Consider the following 22,226-nt stretch of genomic DNA (forward strand, 5'->3'; position numbering starts at 1 on the left):
GCTCATCCTCTTTCTACCTGTCTGCTGTGGTGGCAAAGCTTGCATTTTAAACAGAATTCAAGCCCCTCAGAGTCTTTGATAACACACCTCCCTAGGAAACATGTGGAAAGAAGAAAATCGCTATTATGTCTTTTTGTACAGATGTGAACCCGAGGCACTGTGAGAAAGGTGAACCCCTCCAGCCTGGCGGTGCGGACAGGGCGAAGCCAGCCCCAAACCCGCCCCGCAAGGGGCTGCAGGTGCCCAGCACGAGTGCTCCTTTCTGGAGGGTGTCCCCAGTGTAGCAAGCAGCCCCAGAGCCAGGCAGGTAGCGCCTGAGGGATCAGTGTTACGTGATTCAGCCAAAGTCAAGCAAGAATCTCGTACTGGGATGAAGAATTTAATTTTGGTTCCCTGAGCTGTAGGCTGATGCTGTAAGTCCCAGCCCATGCTGCACCTATCGCTTCTCAGGTTCATCGCAAACATCTAATCTGCTTGCATGTGTTTCTTCATGGTCCTCAGCTTTCTAATTGATTTGATTTTAGCTGCAGAGTCAAGCAAAATTAAATTTGTCATGCTTCAAAAACCTCCTCCGCTATTGAACCACTTATTTTAGTTATGTTAGCCTGTGGGTACCTTGAATTATTTTTTTTCCTGAGACTAAAATCTAAAGCTAAAATTAATAAAGGGTCTAATTTCAGTCTGATGCCTGGAAGCCATCTTTTCAAATCTGGAACATGAAAATCCTGGTAAGTCTGACACCAATGAAAAAGACCACTCTTACGGTAATTATGTATAGTAAGATAAAGATAAATATGTTTTAGGTGTCCATAACACATAGCTTCACAAATTACCTTGCTATGTTAAAAGTAAAACCTTATATTATAATACTATCACTTTGCCTCACTGCTATTAGTATCCTTTGTTTAATCTCTCTTGATATGTATCCACCCGGTAACTGATAACTGATAAAGATCAAGCTGACCAGCAAATAAAGACCAAGAACCAAACTTTGTTTCATATTTTATCTTTTTTGCTTATGCGAATACTCAAATATTTGATTGATTTTGGTTCTGTTAAACAGCTGGCCAAGGCGTTTGCTGGAAGGGCCAAAGTCTGGAGACACTTAAGCAATTTGTGACCCAGCAGTTGTTGAAATCAATGGAAACTTGATTTCAGCAGAGAGTGGCTGAAAAATTTTAGTCATAGCAGGAGTACAGCAGGACCAAAATGATTTGTTTGCCCAGACTATTCTCCATGCTTCAGTTTGTGGGCTCAGCTCAGGATTAGACAGGGTTTACACAAACCATGAGACCAGACGGGGTTCAGCAGGCAGCGGGAACGACGGTGGGACCCAGTGTACGAATGCGGACGGAAATGCTGAGGTTCAAATGACCGTGGAGCAGAAAACCTCAAGTCCTACCCTTGGCAGAAAACCTGGTGTGTTTGAATAAACCCCTGCGGACCGCAGATAAATAGCTGTGACCACTGCCAGCATTTCTTGAAAACTGATGTTGTCGCTGGAAACATGATTGGAAATCTTACTTTCTGTTGCCTTTTCAAAATGTAGCCTTGCTGGGGCAGAGAGTCAACAGATGGGTGCATTTTTGTGGGGCCCTGGTACATCATATTTATAAATGGGAGTCACCTTTGTAATTTTCCATGCACAGGAGGAGCAACTTGTACCAGCAGAAGCATTTTGGCCTCTGCCAAAGGACACCAAGCGGGCGGCTGCTCCTCTTGATCTGATAGCTGAGCCACCCCTGCAGCTGCTTTTTAAAGGTGGGAACAGTCTCTAGCTCAATCCTCTCTCAGTGTGCGGATTCCAGTGTCACTCAGGAAAACCTGAGTAGCAGTGATGCCTCGGATAACCCAGTCACTGTAATTACTCATGGACTTATTTGATAGCAGGTGCTCATCCAGTTTTTGAAAATCTCTTTTGATCCATTGATCCAGGTTTGCTGATGGTATCATAGGGCTATGCTACAGACATATTTTGACACTAAATGGTAGAAAGCTGAGTAGCTTTGTGCATGTCACCCAATACAACCACAGCCCTCTGTTGTGTCTCTCTGTTTTGCCCACTAAATCCAGGAGAACTTCCTACTTCACCCTCTGCTGGTTTACACGGCCACCGGTGAAGACAGATCCATTGATGCCGCTCAGCAGCAATTTAACCCCTCGCTCCCATGCGTGTGTATGATTTCAAAAACACACTGATAGGAAGAATTACAGTGGATGCAAAGACTGAAAGCTGACTGATGCCTGTTTTTGGCAGAGGTGTGCTTGGCAGCCTGGCTGCCCCCAGTCGAGCATTGCAGCTACCCTGCAGTACACAGCCGACAGATTGCAATGCTCTCATTTGCATCGGCTTGGAAAGCAGCACCTCCTGTGTTTAAACTCCACGGAAAAAGGGTTTACATCATGATGTTTTAATCACACCATTATAAACCCCCCCCCAGCCCCACCCTTCCTTACTCCCCAAGAGGAATGACTCTGACAGTTTCAGCTTTTCTGTTACTTTGCCTGGAGACATTTTGCTAATGGCCTGCGTGGTAATTAACCACTTGCAGGTGAGCCCCAGCTGCCTGCAGGGTGGGGGTTTGATTTGGCCACAAGTTATCCCCCAGGGCAACAAAATGGTGGGATGATTCAGAGGACTGGAGATTTGCCTTATGTTTTTCCTTGGTTTTCTTTCTTTTTCCCACTCCTCCTTTTCTCTTGGAACACCTCACTTAAGGATAATCTGTCTCCCTCCATGTATCTGGGGCTAAAAACAGCCTTTGGAGAACACAGAGGGTGGCTTGAGGAGTGAGGGATCAGCTTTGCAACACAACTCTTCTCCTTCCAGTTTTTCACCCAGGAGCCCTGTGTGGGTCATGGGTGCTTTATACACCATTGGGAAAACAACCAGCCCAAAACAGGACACGCTTCTGGCTTCCACATGAAGTCATGGACAGTCAAATAGACATTGTGGGAGCACCAAGCATGTGTGGCTACCTCTGCCAAGAAGGTTTCCCATTCTTGGAGGCTGCTGGGAGGAGGTGGTTGTGTTTATACAAAGTCTATCAATTAGGCAAATAATGTGGCAGTGACCTCAGGGAGTCAGTGTGGATGAGGGGCGAGAAGGTTCATAATGGTGCCTTGTCCCCAGAATGGTTGTGTCCCTCAGACTGCAGTGCTGGAAGGAAAAAGAGAGCCCATCCTGGCTGTTTTGGACAAAGGGGCATTGTTGCTTGTGGGAAAACAGGTGTGGAGGGGGTTAATGAGGGGGAGTGGTAATTGCCCTCACCTGGAGCTGAGGAGGGCCAGGTCAGCTTTGTGCATGGAGGAGAGAGCAGGGGGGCTCTGAAGAGCTGTGTGAGGAGGTTGTCCATGTTGGTGTGGAGAGCAGCTGTGGTTCTGTGTGGTCATGATGTCCCACAGATGACACGTGAGTGTCATGTCCCCTCACATGAGCTGGTTGATACCACTGTTGGACCTGGCCTGGGAACACCACATGCAGGGTGGAAACGGCGTGTGGAAACCAGGAGGGCAGCCAAACCCACCCAAGGGGCACCTGAACCTCATTTTGCATGAATTCACCCCCAAAATGTGCATGGCTTCCTTCTACAGAGCATCAACTTGCAAAACTGGGCCCCACTGTGTGGAAGACTTTCCTCCTCCTGTGACTGCAGAGTGATTTAATGAAAACAACATGGAGACCTGAAGAATCATGCAAAACATGTCTATTCTCACCGGTGTGGACAAGCCCATGCTCTGAGGTGAGCCTTTTGCTTTGGGGTAGTGTCCTGTCCTGTGGGGCTTCTTGCAGGGTGCTTGGCTGCAGAGTAGCCTCCCTGCACAGCTCCACAAGCTCCACCGTTTCCAAATAAAGTTTCCTAGCAGTTAGAGTTGAGTGAGTAATTCAGCTGACTTGGTTTTAAGTGCTTCTGCTCATAGTTCATTTTGTTTGGATAACTAGTCATGGATATATTGGACATTGGAGTCCTTTTTTTTTTTTCTTTTAAATTTACTGTGTTTGCCAAAAATTAATGTGCGCAGTAACTGATTATATTCCTAAGCAAGGAATGGTGATAGCATGGGGTTGACTCAGGGTTGTCTCAATGCTTTGAAATGAGTTGTGTCATTCTTGAAGTTTATTCTTGTTTAATCCAATGCTTTGGCAGAAGTTTTTATAGCGCTATATTGTGTCTGTAATATGACAATGCCCGAGTGCCTTTTCCTTGACTCTAGTTGCGTGCTGTCCTTGCTCTCTAAATCATAGCCTGTTCTCTTCCAAACAGAATAAAGCTGCTGTTGTGATATGCGTGAGGTTAAGGGTGCTTAGATTGTTCTCTGTCAGGTATACTGGTCGTTTTAAGCCTACACATTTAAGGTCTGTCCTGTAAATGCTCACTCGCTGTTAGGAGCAGCGATACTGAAGATGGGGTAGGATAGTTGCTCTGTGTCCTGTGCCTTTGAAGAACTTCATTTTGCTGATTTTTCTGGACGTGATGTTGTGTCCATGGGACTGGCTGAGGAAGCCAAAGGGGATCTGGAGGATGGAGCAAGTGTAGGATCAGGCCTTGACCTATAATCCAAGTAGAGCAGTGAGTTTCTCAAGTAACAACTCACTCTGTGGTAATCATTAAATAGATCAATTTGTTATTTAGCTGCTACACTATTCAGCTGACAGACATGGCCTTAGAGTTGTTTTTGATGGTAGCTGGTGTTTGGGATTTGGCAGTGAAAACTCTAGTCTGTATATAGGAGGCATCTAATGTTTTAAACAAGAGGCAGAGGATCATGGCAGTAGCCTGATGATGCTTCCTGCATACACAGGACACCTGTCATGCTGCTGCTGACCTGCAGGTACCTGTCATTGGGCTTATTTGCTTACTAGTGCACTCATGCTTCTCCAGTATGTACAATGAAGTTGTGCTCCTCCAAGGTCTGTCTGTGTAGATGAGGTTCTCAGGGACATGGTTTAGAGGTGGACTTGGCAGTGTTGGGTTAATGGTTGGACTTGGTGATCTTAAAGGTCTTTTCCAACCAAAATGATTCTATGCATCAGGGGCAGTCCTCAAATACTCCTGTGGTGGCACCGACTGGTCTCTTGTGAAGGGGAATTAACTAAGCTCCACCAGTACAGGTACTCCTGGACCCTTGCTAATCCCGTGTATTCCTGCTTACTGCCAGAAGAAGGAGGGTTCCTTCCTTTGAAGGAATAAACCTTGCAAGAGGTGGCTGCAGAGTAACTTGCCCCAGTGACATTTTCCTACAGCTGTGCAACGCTTATTTTCTTTTTATATCCCAGCACTCTACAGTTCATGCTTCTCCTGGAGCTCTCAGCTTGATTTGTCTAATTGGAAATGTTCTGTCTGAATGTCCCACCCTTGAGAGGGTGTGGTCTCTGCGATTTCTTATGAGTCCCGGAGCTTTGCAGCTGCGGTCACACGAGCAATATCATACTTTGGGAGTAGGGGGATTTTGCTAATGTGCTTGTTGGTCTGATTGTTGGTTACAGACAGCCATGAGAGAAAAGCTGTTTCTGATGGTAACTAAGTTTCATGCTTCTTGGGAGAACTGTTGGAAAAAGGAGCTGGAAATGGGTATTTGGATTCCTTGGAAAAACAAATGTAAACTTCAGTCCATAATGATAAATAATGTTGGTCTTTCACATCTGTATTTTAGGCGTGCCTAAAGTTGCTCTTGGCAAGTGGAGACAGTCTGAGCCTTGAATCTCGGGGCAAACCAGTGTTCTCATCCCTGCTAGGAATGTTGTTAATATGGACGATGGGGTGTTGGAAAAATCTATGGGATTTACCTGTTGGAAGGACAGAGACACACAAATACAATTGAGTTTGTAGAGAGAGTGTTTGCTCTCATGCGATGTTTGCTTTGTTTTACTAAACAAACACAAATTCCTTGGTCCAAGTATAATGGTGTGCTTTCCAGGGATACTGGTGATGTATCCAGCATCCCCACCAGGATGTCCAGCCTCTCCTGCCGTTAGTCAGAAGCTCTGTGCCTCTCCAAGGCACCACAAAAGCCTATTTTAGTGCAAGAGATCCAACCCAAGCACCTCCTGTGGAAAAAAAAAACCCACAAAGTAGTGTACTTGCTGGACCACCTATCCAATAGCAGAAGCATGGAAGAAAGTGGGACAAACTTGGAAGATGTAAGAGCAGAAAAAAAAAAATGGGATAAGGGATGGAGAAAAGAGGCTGGGGGGCGGGGGGGAACAGACTTGAATGTTCTCAGATTTGCCTGGTGTAGTGCAGCACAGATCTGTTTAAAAATAGGAATGACTTGCTACCTGAATAGTCCTTTTTCTTATGTCTGCTTCGAAGAAAATATTCTTCTTTTGGCATAATTTTTGCTGTGCTCTCTTCAGCTGAGTTCCTTCCTTCCCTGCAGGCTGCTAACCTGAAACACATCCCTTCTGTTTGATTTCTGTCCTGGAAATTCTGTCCATGAACCTGAAGGTGACGCATATTGTAACAGAGCTGCCCAGAAAAGCTTTAGCTTCAGGACAGGGCGGCTTGGGCAGGACGGGAGGCTGACAACAAATCCCCCCACAAACAGCTTTTGTTTGTGCCACGCTTCTCTTGTATGAAACAGTCTGGTAGCGCAGCTCCGAGCACTTTGTGGGTAGCAGGGCTTGCCTCAGCCCGCTGGGTCCCGCGGGTCCCAGTAACAGCGCTTTGCTATTGGGGGGGACGCAGGGGAGCAGCTCTGCCGGTGAAGTGCTGTCTCCAGTTGGGTTTTCCCCGCATGGGCTGTGTGGGGAGGAGCAGCCTGTTCCCCCTTCCAGCTGCTCGCTGGGCAGGAACAGTGCTATTGGCTGGACTATTTCTTTTTATTTTTTTTTAATCTTTTGTAACGCGCCTCCCTGCTATAAGTGGCAAAGCAGCCGCTGTCCTGCCAGCTGGACACCCCAGCCCAGCCACGCTGCCCCTGGACCGACGTTCACCCACGTCCGTCCCACCAAACGCGGAGGTGCCAAGCAGAGTCGGGTCCATCCCTCCCTCCTCCCGGCCGCAGCTCCCGGCTCTCCAGTAAGCACATGCCGCTGTCTCTCCCTCTTGAGCATCCTCTGGCAGGGCAGGGAGCGTTTCAGCATCCCATGCTTCGCAGATCTCTGGATTTTTAGGGCTGGGTCTTTTCTCTGCCTTGTGACTGCTCTGCTGGGGAAAGGTTTGGGAGTGCGGGGCTGGGGAAACGGGAAGCCTGTGAGTGTATGATGTACTTCTAAACCACTCTTTCTAGCAAGCAGTTTCCTCGTGGATCACTGAGTTAACCTCGGAAACTGCCTCTGTTTTATGGGGTATTGTGCAGGTGGAATTTACTTAAATTCTTGCTTCTGATTTCTCTTGAATCCTCTTCTTCTGATACATATGCTCTCTCCTGGAAGGTGTTGGCATTTAAAGTACAGGCAGCCACTGGGGTATAAATACAGATATAAATTTCTCTTTTTTTCGTAGCCAAGGGGGTGTTTAGGGAGTGTTTGCAGCGGTTGCTGTCTATGAACTGTCAGCCATGTGTTTTGCTGGGCAGGCGATCAGATCTGCTTGTTTGAGTCTCTTAATGACAGCTAGGGAGGAAATAGCTGAAGCAGTGGCTGGTTTTTATGGGCTCTCAGGTGATGTGATGCTCTTGGAAAGTGGGGACTGATACCCTCTGAATCCTGGGAAGCCGGCTGGCAGTAACAGAATTGGGAACAGGGAAATGCAAGCTTGTAGATAATAGTTATTACATCTTCCTCTTTACTCTTGTATTACGGAATATCGGGCAGTTGCAGAGTGTTTGACAAGCCACACTTGCAGCTCTCCCCATGTGAATGCAAACACCTTTATCTTCATACAAACACCGCACCCCATATCTATCTAGATTTGTGGAATCACTTGCGTGAGTGAAACTAGTCACCCATATGTTTGCAAGACGGGTGTTTCTGTCATTGATAATTTCTTTAGCAAGTGATCAAAAGATAAGTTAATGTGTGTGACTCTGGTCCCGTTCGTATTGTGTAAGCAGGAGCTAGTCTGTGGTTCAGAAATGGATTTGTCTGCTTTTTAAATCACTGAAATCTAGCACTTGAAAGGGTGGAAAACAATTAAAACAATCCACACAACAATTAGTCTCTTACCTTGTTTTGAGAGGAAGAGCATTTTTTTAAAAACACAACAACAAAAATCTTCCGAAAGGAAACTGATTAAATTCTTAAGCCATGACGTACGAAGCAAATAGCTGGTCAAGCAACCAAATATGGCTTAAAATTTAAACTTTATTTTTTAATGATAAAAGCACTCAGTTCACTTCAGTGACAACACCCTCCTCTTTTCTCACCTCCCTCTCACTGCAGCATTCTTGAGTACAAACCAGTTCTTAATTTCTCCTTAAAGAGTTCAGTATATATAAAAAAATTCCTTCTTGACTAATACCTGCTAGAAAAATGTGTGTTAAGTGTTTTGGACCTAACACCACAAGTGCAAAAAAATTTGCTCAGATTTTTGGACTGAGGCTTTGAGGAACCAGTTCTGGGCTGGGGTTTTACAGCTGGTTTCCGACTTGCACTGCTCGTGGGGAATTCTGGCTGGGGGAGGTTTGTAGGACGGGGCTCTTGAAGTGTTTCGGATAGGAGAATTTATTCCCCGCTGTGAACGATGGCTCGGCTCCATGTATGCTGGTATAATTCTCTGCCTGGATGTAAATAGTGGCAGCTATTCAAAGGAGGCAACGTTTAGGGTACTCAAACACTTGAAAATAAACACTCCCCAGCCCATCTTGGCTGGCCTTTATTTCGGAAACAACCTTCCCATCGAACTGTACCACGAATGGAAAATACAGACATATGGTACAAAGCAGCCGGTGGGAGCCCTGTCGGGTCCCTGTTTGTTGTCCTTGAATAGGTGAACAATGCTGTAGGACGCACTTTATCTCTGATCTAAACCCACATCACATAACGTGACTTACAGTCCACACCCATTGCACTAGGATATAACAAATCTTTCAGTAACTGCCCTCCAAGAAGCAACTTGCTTTCTTTTGTGTAATACTCGTGTGAAAAGAAGGTTGTTGCATGTTGTAGAATATGCCACAGCCCTTTCAGTGCTGTGTGCATGCTGGTGGAAACTTGTGCTCCTTTGATGCAGTTCTTGGGTACCACAGCTGTGATTATTTCCCTCATCATCTTGTAAACATAGACTTGCTGTCAGTATGTGCAGCTCCTAGCCCTGGGAGCTGGGACATGGCTGAAACTTCTAGTGCTTCAGTGAAGGCACCTAATGACGTAAGCCAGGAATAATACTGTCCCCTCAGCAGCAGTCCGTGTGAATTATGTCCTTTTAAGTTTACTCTCTGTCCAGCAGATGCACTGGAGGGTTTAGGTGTCAATTCCTTAAAGAACCTTGGAAAATTCCTCTGATCTTTGCTGATGAGACAATGTAGTCCAGCCTATGTTTATCACTTTCCCTTTTTGTGGTGCTGCTTAGACCTGGAGTCCCAGTGGTATTACATGCAGCAAGGTGAACATCGCCACCAGCAACATGCAAAGCTTGCTCAGGCTTTGGGGATGTTCCTATTAATAAACCGGAGCAGCTTCCTGGAGAGCAATGGGCAGGTTCTGGCTGGTGCCTGGCTCCCTGGGGCCACGCCGAGATGCAGGTGTTACCAGCAGATGTGTGGGGGGCTGACCATGCAGCCGGTGCCAGCCCCTCATCCTTGTGGTCCTCAGCTATCATCACCTTGTGACCTGCATGTGGGAGTGCAATAATGTCTGTACAATAAACCATTCCAGATCTGACCTGTGATTTTATTATAAAAAATGCATTGTAAGTACTTCAGCTTGATTCACTGGGATATTTTTTTCTTTTTTCTGTTTATTTTTTTTTTTTTCTCTGTTACAGAAGGTGCAGATAGGGAGAGTAACAAAGCAGAAGTGTTTGAGATCAGTCATTTCTTGTCTGATTTTGGCAGAGGCAGTTTGGGAGGAAGAGAAGAGATCTCATGTTTCATTTAAATACTCTAGTTTGGAGAGGGTTTTAAGCAGATGGCCCTTGAGATACTGGGACTCTAAAGGCTTAAACGCTATTTAGATAAACGCATGCTTCCACTTCTGCAGCATGGCCTCAGAAGGACTGTGCCATATATTCTGGTTTCAGTTCTTCTGCCCCTGGGTCCTGACAAACCCCCGTCTGCAGCCACCTGTAGGAGCAGAGGCGCTGGGGCTTCCCTGGGATTCAGGGGCAGGATGCAACCCAATGTGTTAAGACTCCCTGGTGTGCTCTAACTGGGGCTTTTAGTAGAGGGGCAGCGCAGAGCCAGCTGTGGGGATGTCACCCCAGCTGTCTTCTGCAGCGAAGAATCAGAGCCAAGACGCTGAGGCTGGTCTGTGATGAGCGTTTCTCCCTCCGATCCCTCCACCTGTGTCCAAAGGGAATGTGCAAGCTGAGCAATAAAACTGAGGAAACTTGGGCTCTGAAATGGTGTGCAAATTGGTGGAGTAAAGTCCCCTAAAGAAGGATTATGGTGCAGGGCACTAGTCCTGTGGTGTCTAGAGTCTGTCACACAGTTGGATTAAGATGAGTTCTGGGTGCTGGGTGGGTGCTGCTGAGCCTGGGGGTGGGTGCCAGGAAAACAGAGCCCTGCCGCAGCTTCTTGCCCTCGGTCCCAGGGGATGTGGGTGCTGTGCATATCATATGCTCACCCTGCCCAAGCCTGTAGCCAAAAAACCTCCTCTTCTACCAGAGACCGTCTCGTTTTGCTGCTCTGAGTATTTCCCACGAAGGCTTTGCTCCAAGCTGCCATGTGGAAAGCCACAAAATAGCGTTCTCGGCGGGGCAGCGTTCACCCTCCCTACGTATCCCTGCAGCGTGTGCTGAAGCAGGATTTGGCCCTTGATGCTTTCAGAACAGTTCAGGTGTGTGCGGTGCCAAGAATGCTGCCAGAGCAAATTCCTGCTGTCAGAGCAAGAGAAAGCGGTGTCGTCAGAGGGAGGGATTGGTGGATGCTCTTATGCTTCTCCAGCTTTTTGATCTCCCTCTGAGGAAACAGCTTCTTCCCTCCTGGCAAATAGGGCTCATGTCCTGTGGCAGGGCAGGGCAGGGCTAAAATGACATTTCAGGGCCTTGGGGCTATTCAAAAGCAAGGCAAGGATTGCATTATAGCCACATCGGAATGGGATACACAGGGTCCTGAGGAAGCACTCTTTCAAAACAGACCAAGTTACAGAGTGCCTTGGAAAAAGCTGGAGAGCCAGGACGGGGTTCCTGACAGCAAGGGCGCTGCAGCCAGGGTGCAAACGCTGGTATTTTGCTGTGCGCCTGACTGGAAACTTTCAGGCAGAAGTTACGATGTTGGTTTGGATGGTGTTACAGAATTGCATTATTTTTATAAACAGGAAATTCAAAGCCTCTTGACTTCAGCTTGGTGTTTTCAGAAAACCCACTCTTTCCATGGTTGTGTCAGATCTTTTTTGTGTTTCTTGAGGTGACCCTGGTAACTAATTTGGGATGTGTCTCTACCTTCCTCTTGCTTGGCAGAGCTGGCTATTTGGCACATGAGGAGACAGTCAGCAGGTATTAACTGTGATGGTTTTAGAAGTGCTTGGGTTTGGCTGCGTTTGTGATCTGTTGGATCAAATGCAGAATACCAGTTGCCACCCAGACTTCTAATGAAGAAAGGGAAAAAACTTGCTTCAAGCAGTTGATTCCCTGTGGAGAAGGAGAACTGCAGGGTGGGTTTTCGGCTTCCTTGTTTCTAACAGCTTTCCACCCCGGAAAGGGGAAACCAAACCCGAGCGGAAAAGAAGATGCCAGAATTTGCCCACAGGAGGCTGAATGACCAGTATAATAATTTAAACCAAAAGGTTTCAAGGTTTCAGAGCCAGTTTACTTGTTGACCTGCAGAGCTGCAGTGAAATGAGTCTGTTCTGGTGTCCCTACTGTGATGTAGACGAGAGGAAGAACAGGAGAAATATTTTTTTTTGGTTGTTTGTTGTTGTTGTGTTGGTTTGTTTTGGTGGTTTTGTGTTTTTTTTTTAATAACAGAAAAGCTTCACCTCTTGGAAAATCCTCCCACTTGTCTTTAAGACATCAGAGACCTTAATGCTTTATGATGCTTTGAGATAGGGGGAGCTTCAAATCAAAAGATATCTGGCTCCAGTGGTGTCTATCTGCTGGGTTTAAGAGACCCGCTGTTACCAAGCAATTGTGTGTGCCAGACGAGCCAAGTGACTCGTGTGGGGAGGCATGGTTGGTACAGAGTTCTGTGATGCACTGATTTTGCTTCAAGCCAGCTTTAATACCAAAGCAGCTGCCCCGGCATGTGAGGGTTCATGTCTTACACAGTATTTAAGCAGCAGAGGACTTCAGAGCTCCTGGCTGAGCAAGAATTGCTCTCCACTGTTTTCCTTGGCCAGAGACAGTGAAAAATCCAGTCAGTCCTCCAGAACTCTAACTTATGAGCCAGTGTGCTGGATGTGCCTTTCTTCCTTTGCTAAGAAAAATAAAGTGGTTCATCACACAAAACCCATGGCTGGTCCAGCCCACAGTGGTTGTTGGTTGGTTTTCCTGTGGGGAATTGGCTCCCAGCTCTTCCTCAATGCCTTCATTGGGGAACATTCAGTTTTCATGTGCTTCCAGTGGTCTCTGACCAAAGATGTCCTTAAGAGTAACTACGAAACCACCCTAAATATAGCTCCCCCATTGCTGATAGGATGCTGGGGTAGGAGAAAAATACTGCACTTTCTTTTAAAGAAATGCCCCAAGTTGTGGGAACCATTCTGACTTGGCAGCCTACTTGCAAGGCATTTGCTATTTGTTTAACTTGGGACTGGCTGCCCCTGGCAGTTGTTACCATCAGCCACCTCTCTTATCTGCTCTTTTCTATAATAAACATTGGAGCAAAGGTTTGGAATTAGTCACTTCTGAGGCACTGCCTGCCTTTCCAGCTTCTGTCTTAAAATCTCATTTTTGGACTCTTGAGCCTTTTCCACTTCATTCTGTGCCTCTCATTGCATCGACATAGCAAAGAGCTCTTTAAAATACACCATAGGTGTGACATCCCCAGGACTATCTGCATCCCAGACATGCTGCCCTGGGACAGCTCTGTGCACTCATGCTGCTGCTGGGTACTACAGAGATTTTTCTAGCATGACTTACCTAATCCTGTGGATGGGCTGGATGAGTTGTTCTGGCTGACATCTCTCCAGATAAACACCCTGCGGAGGCAGCATCAAGATCCTGAATGCATCCTGGGGGCCTGGCACCATGTCCTGCTCTTTGGTACAGCATTAACCATGGGGCAGTAGGTGGTTTGAGGGAGCGCAAAAGCAGACAGGACAGCATCTCCAGAAACACAGGGCTGTGTGGTCCTTATTCAGAAATCTGAGCAATTCTGATTTGCTTCCACTTGAAAATTCCCTGGTCATCTCTATGTGTCGTCTTGACCTGGTCTTGCTTCTGACAGTTCTGTAGGAGAGGCAGTAATGAGCAGTCCAGCCTGCAAGAATCTCTCTCTCTCTTCCTGGGCTCATGTCGCTTTAAAAATACACAGAGCTATATATTTCACTCAACACATGCAAATACTGTTTCCTATCTACCCTTGCTCTGCCGACTGAAAGCCAGTCATGCTTCCCTCTGGGACAGCCTGCCAGGTAAATGCCACTTGCTGTATAATGAATTTCAGTGCTGCCTCTGGAAATGGCCTGGGTGGCAGCATCGGAGCAGGACGGGAGAGGCACAAAGGCACTCGGTGGGGATGTAAATCTGGTTCTGTCCAGATTTGATTCGTTGGATGCACGAGCATGTCGTCCACCTCTTGCTGTAATCTTCCCAACTCTTATATCAGTATCACCATAATGATTTTTAGCTGAAGGTTGAAACTCTGACTCTAGATCTGTCTCTGTGGTGGGATGGGATTCTTGCAGAGCATAGGGGACACAACCTGCCTGTTTTCCTTTCAGAAAGCTGGACTGGGGGCTCAGCCATGAATTAGATATCTTGACTTTGGCTTGCTGGATTGAGCTGGTCAGCGTACAGTTCATCTTTTTTTTTTTTTTTTTTTTTTGCAAAACCACATTCAGTAAAAAAAAAAAAAGCAAAACAACAAACTCTTTGTTAAACATAAGAGGTGATTTGATCTGGATCTTGGCTTAGGTCTAGGAATGACAGAAAAATGGACACTGCTGATCTCTTTGAAGCACAAGCAAATGCCCTGGGGTTAGTCCTGTTTCTCAGTGCTGTTCATGCTGATGCATGTGATGATCAATGGGAGGAAATTCCTGCCTAAGAGCATAAACAGGCAGGAAGACCTATAACCAGCTATATCCTCATAGTTGTGACATGTGAAATGAAGCTGATGATGGCTGGTGTCAGTGGATATGTTAATGTCACACCGTCGTGATACCTGTTTCAGCAAAAGATTGATTTGTGGCTGGAGAGGACTGCAAACAGCATCCCCCTGGTTACTCTGATGTGCTGAAGGAGGCTGACACCCATCTGGTGTCTGGGATGGCAAGAGGCTGCCATGCAGGGGCACCTCGGTGTGTGTGAGCAAAGACCGTGCCTCACTGCCTCCTTTTTGCAGTTTCACAATGTGGGGGTCTGGCCCAAAGTCAGCTTTCCCTCTGCCCTCCAGTGCCAACACAGCCCATCTCCATAGCAAAGCCCATAAATACCGTCCTCTGCGTGCTCGTACCCCAGGCTGTGTTGGTGCCATAATGTGGTGAAGCTCTCTGTGTACTTCACTAGACACTGAAACAAACAACCAATAAATCTGTTATAAACCAATGAGTAATTTGTTTTGGTTACCAGGGAGATCGCCAATTGCAAATTCAACCTGAAATAGCAATGAGCTCATCCTCTGAGCAATGTTGGTGCCTGAGCTGAAGCAGCCAGATGGAAAAGGAGCCAGCGCCAGAAACGCTGTCTGCTCCACCGACATTTGGATGCTGTGTGAGCTGCTGTGCCAGAGAGATTTTTGCCTTGCAAACGAGATTGAGCAGGGGACGGTGTGTGAGGCTGGTTGCTGATCCCAGTGTTTTGTAATTTGTGGAAGCGTGGTGGTGATGTTCCTGGTGGGCCGGGGAGCCCTGCGGGTGGTTTAAGGTGCTGCAGAGATGGTCTCTGCTGTCACCCATCTCTTAGAAGCCCCTCCCAATGCAAGGATTGTGGGGAAAACCCAGATACTTGACATGTAGACAAGGACTAGTTTTCCAGAGCTGGTTAGATGGGTGTTTCTGGTGGGCAGAGCCTCTCCCCTGCTGCTGCTCCAGGGGCTGGAGCAAGGACTTGGAGAAACCTCACCCTCTTCTGCAACATACTTGGGGCAGGAGCTCAAATATTTGTGTTCTGCTATTATTTCACACAGAAGTGTTCCAAATGTAAGTAAATCAGGGCTTGGCTTTTGAAGGGCTGATGCCGTGGCAGGGTTTGGCAGCTTTGTCTGTCTGTCCATCCCTCCAGTTTCTCCCAGGAACAAGCCCACAGGTGACACTGGGTGACAGGAGGACCTGCACTTGAACAGCCACTGTGGTCACCTCCTGCCAGGGCACAGCGAGCAGTGTGGGAGCAGCCAGTGCAAGCAGAGAAATGGATTTTTTGTGCTCTGCTGCAGAGCCAAGGCCTGGGATACGTGGGCTGGCATGGGACAGCTGGCTGTGCTGCACTTGGTCTCTTTGGCAGCCTGGCCAAAAGGGGTCCAGGCAAAGCTCTGAGAGCACCCTGTACCTTTCTCTGCGAAGGTGGAGGTGTTTCCAGGTGTACTTGCATTCAATGAATTCATATTTTCTGAAGAAATAGTGTTTAACTACCGAAGTCTGTCTGTAGGAGGAAGCACTGTCTGTCCCTCTGCACCAGGGTGCTATGGGGGGAGGCTCACAAAAGTGTGCCAGCTGTCTCTGCTTCTCCCTTTTCTTGGTTTTTGCTCCCCGTTGCTGAGTTATCCAATACATGAAATGACGTAGAAATAAATCACTGTATTGCCTGGCAGCTGTCTTGATGAAGCAATGCATAAGCCCCTTCCCAGTGGCCCACTGATGGATTTCACCAAATCTTTTAAGACATAGTCACCAGTGAAAAAAAACAGATAACAATTATCAACAGCACAAATGAGACAAAAGCAGATACCCTGAAATGTAATCCATGAACCTACTCACATGATGTAAAAACACTTTTTTCCTATTAGCATCTTGGCTTTCTGGAACAAGGAATGAAGGTCACATTTATAAAAAGGGCATTGGCTTCAGCTGGGTTATTTTTGTATTTTGGAAGTTTTTTATTAAAATTTTACAAGCGTGGAGTGATTTGTCTCTGTGTTCTTGCAAGCCCCTTCCAGGCCTGTGGGTGGATTTCTTCCAGCTCCTCTCCGGAGCCAGGTGGGAAATGCTTTGGTGACATGACCAAGTCCCACCAATTCAGCCATCAGTGCTAGGGAAGGGCTTTATGAAACCCTAATAGCTGGAGTGGGTCAGCATTTGAAAGAAGGCGATTGAAATGTGAAGAGTTATTACTGAGTGAGATTTGGGTGAAAGAGGCATGAGTTAACCTATATGCATCTGCCTTTTATAGGGTTGTAGTGTGCTCCATGCTGTGTCTGGACCGTCCCAGTGCCTGGTTTTGAGTTGTATGACTGCTGCACATCACAGCCCTGTGTCCTGCACCCACACTGTCTGTAACCGAGCTGGCAGGCAGCTAACAAACCTACAAATGCCACTATGGCATTTTATCTTTTGCTTTCAGCAGCTCTTTGGAGATGAGGCATGGCACGTCTGACATGCGTCTGAACGATTTGCAAGTGGTGTTGGATATTCCTTTATGTTGCCTCTTTTCTGTGGGGTGCAGCAGTGCGTGTTAGTGTTTGGGGCTGGGACAGGCATCCCTGCAGGTCTGCAATGACGCTGTTCCCCATGTCCTCCCCCAGCAGCATGTCCCCACCCCGGTGTTTCACCTTCTTCAAGGCATGTTTGCTTTTTGGCTGTCTCTGGGCAACAAAAACACTGCTGCGCTTTGCAGATCCTGGACTTGGCCAGGACCAAGTCTAATCTTGCTCAACACTGTCACGAAGCAGGCAAGGCTTGCTACTGGGCTTGCTCTAGCGCAGCTGAAAAGAGAATTTGGCTCAAGAGGTGTAACTTTATCATATGGACAGAAGAGTCCCTGCTCTTGTAGGCAAAGTCCTCGGTGATTTGGAAGCCTCACCCTTTCCCCGTTGTCCCACAGCATTCCCAGCGGGACACGGGTACTTGTGGGCTCTCATGCAATGCAGCTGCACAAGCTGGTTTCAAAAGAAAGCAAACCACTGTTTCACATCTGCTTTAGCTTTTTGACAGTTTTCTCTGGCACTTGTGTGCAATTAGCACTGCTTTTTTTTTGTGACATAGAGCCGATCCTGTAATAGTTTTATTTGGACAGTAGTTTGACAGCTAGCAGCAATTGTATTGAGAATAACTGTTTCTCTCTGCAGACTGTGTTACTTGTTGTCCCTGAATTTATTGTCTCACTGCTACTTGAAAAAGAAAACAAAATCATTTTCGGGCTTGGATCCAGCCACAGCGTGGAGGATGGCTTAATCAAACACATAAGTGGTTGTACCAACTCCAGTTGGTTTATTTCTGTGTTTAAAATCAAACACTCTTCTAAGTACCTTATTTTTCTTATTCCAAAGTTTGTGGTTAATAAATGTAACAGGCCATAGACTTTGCCTGTTACTCCAACAGTGAGCACTGATAGAAGTGCTGTAGTGTTCAGTGCTGCCATGAGACCATGGGAGAGGAGAGGGGAGCTTCTCTTGCCTCCCAACACCCCACCCTGTCCCTGTGGATGTGGGGGATGAAGGTATTTGCTGTTTCAGCAAATGAGAGGCAAATTAAATTCAGCAGCATAAATAACATCACCTCCCTGTACTGCTTTGGGATGAGCTGTCTCTTGCCGAGTATTAGTCTACTGATCTTAATATTTCCAAAGACACCAAAGCAACTGAATTTTTGCTAGGTTACCCGAAAACTAGAGTGGGAGGGTGTTGAGGGGAGGTGAATTCCTGTGCCCTGATTTTTCCTTCCCTTCCAAAAGAGCCTCCATCCTGCAGATGAGGACGCTCAGCTGGGATGTGGCAAACCAGGGCAGGGCTCCTGCCTGCAGGCAGAGCACCATTCTGGGCTGGATCTCTCTGGTTTTGACTGAAATTGAATCCTAACCCTGATGAGAGATTTAAAGATATTTGTGGTGGTGGTGGTGGTGTGTTTTTGGTTTTTGTGTGGTGTTTTTCTTTTATTTCTTTTTTTTTTTTTTCTTTTTTTGATTTGAATCAATGTTTTCTAGCCGACCCCATGTAGAATGCTCTTTGTGGAGTCCTTGCCCAGCTCTGATTTAACACGATTTCCAGGGAGACCCAGGATCCTTATCACTTTATGAAAAATGAGATTTATATTCCTGTATCATACAGGCACTTTGAAAATATTATCCCTGGCTCCAGAGAAATGGCTCATACATTTTAATGCCGTTATTAGAAATTGAATTGACAACAGTTATCCTCAGTGGAAATTGCTGTGCACCTTGGGGGGAAAAAATGGAGAAAGCACTGGTGGAGACTTCAGAGAGTTCTCATCACCCTGAGTTACGTGTGCTTTTGGTGCAGTGTTTCTGCTGAATGAAAAGAGCAAGGTTTGATATATGCCAGAGAAAGGGGAAAGCACAAGTGTGTGGGCCAGCAGCACAGGGTGAGACAGCAGTGGGGCTCAAAGCACCGAAACAGCTTCTGGGCTGAAGTGCAGAGTGCACCCAGGCCTTGCATGGTGGTGAGGAAATGTGGGCTGCTCTGGGCTTGCTTGTCACAGAGTGTTGTGGAGATGTTGCACACGGGTGCTTTATTTGTTGTCTAAATAAGTGCAGAAAAATTGAGCTGCATGAGAGCTGGCTTAAGCTGGCATAAGAGCAAAGAGCTGTTGAGGTGCTGAGACTGGTAAAAGATGCTGTTCAGAGGAGAAGCAGCAAGGAACTGCAAGAAAAAAATCAGATTCCTTTTAAAATAAATTATTTTAAAATAAATTATCCAGGTTCTGGAGCTGTTGAGCTGGGAATCTCTTGCTTTTGAGCATGGAGGGAGGAAGAGGGTCATGGCTGGCAAAATAATACGTTATCAGGGCTCCATGGTCTTCTGGAAGTCTGGCTGACTCCTCTGGTTTTGTCCGAGTCTCTTGGAAGTCAGTTTGGGAAAGAGCAGCCAAAGGCAAGTTCAGTAGCATCAGTGTGAGTGGCCTCCTACTCTGGCCAGGGCTCCAACTTCCCTGCAAATGCAAAGCCTGGCTGAGCAGGGTGATGGGGGGTCGTTAATGAATTGGGCTTTAACAGAGACTTGATGGGATGTCTTGCAAAATGTTAGTGTGAATGACTGCTGAAGTCAGCTCCGGACACAAGCTAAGCCTGAGTGAAGGAGAAAGTTAAACGGCGTCTGTTTCAGCACAGGAAATGTGTGATAATGCAGGACCAGAGCAGGGTGCACCACGGCTCCATCTGACGAGTGGTGGGTGCTTGCGGGCCTCCTCCCCTCCCTCTGGTGGGTGTCTTCTCCTTGGCTGTCCCAGAGCACATCCCCAAACTGTCCTGGAGCGTGTCCCCTGGCACGGCCAGCAAGTGCCCGTGTGATGTGGTGCCAAAAAAGCAACTGCGAATTTGAAGCTGCTCCAAGGGGAAGGGCTTTTACTTCTCTTGCCCTTGTTGTTGTTGGTGCAACATGGCCCAGCCTGGACGAGCCTTCGTTGTAAGTGTGGACGCCTTCCTCCATTTTAAAACACACTGAAGCTGGAAATGAAATCTAACCCTCCCAAAGCAGGGGTTTCTGAGAATAACTTCTGTGACTAATCCAACCCCATAGGCCTCACTGGAAGGGACTTTGCAGCTTTGTTTTTCCTTATGAAGAATGCTCAGCATATGTCCTGACAATTAGTCAGAGTGCCCAAAAATACCCATCAGCCCTGCAAGCTGATCTCCTTCGGCTCTTGGAGCCGAGACAGACACCGGATTATGCACTCTGGGGCTTTGGGGAAGGTTATTTTTAAAACGGCCACATAACAAGGGTGATTTGGTCCTTTCAGCCACCAGCGCTAACAACTGAAGGTGTCAATAGCCAAATGCTAATCTTGCTCCAGGCGACTGTCCTGTGCCTAGGGTAATGGGCTGGTTGTCCTGCTAAACACATATGCTGGCTCCTATCAGCTCTAAATCAGCACTTGGGGTCTGTGCCCAGTCTGGGCAGTGCTTTGATGGTGTGCTGGCTGCCAGGGAACCTTCCCAACCAGTGTGGCAATGCTTGGAAGGACATGTCCTTCTCGTCAAAGCAGTGGCCTGTCTTCACCCTTGGCCAGGCAGCGTGCTTCTGCCCAGCCTTTTTGTGAGAAGCATTTGCTTTACCCATCTCTGACCACCTGAGCTGAAGTTTTCTATCCTCAGTGCTGAATTTCTGGAGGGCATTTTGCCAGAATCACAGTCCACCCACAAACAGCCCTTTTTTCTCCTCTCCTGAAGATGAAGCTCTTTAAGGGGAAACACCCAAGCTCCTTGCTCTTGCAGAGCATCACTTGTGTGGGCTTTTGCCTTGGCCCACTGTGCTGTGGTGGCAGAATAAGCAGGTCTGCAGAACCACCTGCCCAGCAGCTTCCCAAGAACATGATGTTTTGGTGGAAAACATTGCACTGAAAGCATTCCCAGACTTCAGAGGAAGAGCTCAGGCACTGCCTGCAGCACCTGTCTTGTGAGTCCTTCTTGCTGCCAGGTGCTGTTGAACGAATGCCAAAGGATGGCAGGGCTACTGACAACCAGTGTGGGCGATGCTGGAGAGCTCAGGTCTTGTAGCTGATGTCTGGGTAGCTGCTAATTTCTGCCTTGTTGTGGGTAGATTTGCAGGGAAGGTGAATGACCTGGCTTTCAAGCAGTGATGCAAACTAATAGCTGAACTTCCTTCTGTACTCTCTCCACAGTGAGCTGTTTAACTTCACCAGGGGTGAGCACCACTCAGCCAGCTGTCACGCCTGTGAAAAGCGTAATTGAAAGCAATTAAGAGTGCAGAGAGCATAATGCAGGTTATGAAATATTATTTCAGTGGTGGCTCACTGACAGCTTGGTGAAGCCCTGACATGAGCATTTATTGTGTGGGTATGGTAGGATTATACTGCTGTGAGTGTTCATCAGCCCTCATCCTTCCCGGAAAAGACTGCCTGGCTGGGATCAGTGTGGTATTTATCTGACAGGGACTTAAGTTACTTTTCTCAGCTCTGAAGCCAGGGTGAAGCCATGGGGGAAGAGGGGAATGCTGTGTTTGAGGCTTTTTAGCCCAGTTATGCACTTGATGCTCTTACAGAGCATCTGAATCAAACCAGTCTTGGCAGTACATGTGGATCTTTCTCCCAGGAAGAGCAAAGGACATCTTGGTGTCCCTCTAGGGTTGGCCAATGTCCAGGTGCATTCAGACCTGTCCTTTCTACCATGCAGCTCGTGTGACGGTGTTGTGGGCAGCCTGCCGAGCCTCCCAGCCCGCTGCCTGCACACTCACAGCTCCACAGACCGAGCTGAGGTGGAAGGACATGGGAGTCAGAGCTGGAAAGAGAAACATAGCCCATGTTTAACCTCGTGTGTTCAAGACAAATACTTTTGTCTTTCTAAGAGACTAAAAAAAAAATAAAATCTGCAGCCTTTTGGGACTGACTGTCCCTTTATGATGTTGTACTCAATGTCTAAATCAAACCGTAGGGATCACAGCAGGCTCTCCTTGCTGCTGGGAGAGGTCGATTTGGCATCTTCTCAATAATATAACCATGAGCCACAAGGAGAAGGGAGCAGGGATTAGATGAATTGGACTTTCTTGGTGCACGTGCTTCAAAGCCACCCCTAATCCTGCTGCAGTGTCTCCTCACCCAGTTCTCACCAGTACCTGTATGTCCTGGGGCTGCTGCTGTGGGTCCCTGGGCCCCACTGTGCTGCAGCTCCTGTTCTCCAATCCCAGCATAGCCAGGAGTGGGGAACAGGAGCTGAACAAACCTTTGGGTCCACAAACCAGCTCTTGATTTATGCACAGACGCTCCCCCCAAGCCTCAGTGTCACTTGGCTTTCAGCAGCAGACAGAGGCTGCCATGTCAGCAACAGGTGACGGGAAGAAGTGCCAGTCGGGAGCGTGTGTGAAGGGGACCCGCAGAGCAGATGGCAGCAGGGAAATAAATTTGGAGCTGCCATGGGAATAGTCCTGGAAACAGTCCAGCCTGTGCATAGAGGCAG

General features: G+C 47.3%; 1 protein-coding gene across 2 annotated transcripts in view; it reads left to right on the forward strand.

Annotated features, from left to right (window-relative positions):
- Positions 1-22,226, forward strand: part of FHL1 (four and a half LIM domains 1) — a 47,253-nt gene that overhangs the window by 10,030 nt on the left and 14,997 nt on the right. Inside the window, exon 1 of one of the 2 annotated variants that reach the window (XM_082062281.1) lies at positions 7,052-7,161. The exons of the other annotated variant lie outside the window; for it this stretch is intronic. The gene's annotated coding sequence lies outside the window, so the exon portion shown is untranslated. Of the gene's footprint in view, positions 1-7,051; positions 7,162-22,226 lie in introns of those variants that run through there. 2 annotated transcript variants of the gene reach the window in all.

This window comes from Streptopelia decaocto (assembly GCF_964273445.1).
Source record: "Streptopelia decaocto genome assembly, chromosome: 10".
Lineage (NCBI taxonomy): Eukaryota > Metazoa > Chordata > Aves > Columbiformes > Columbidae > Streptopelia > Streptopelia decaocto.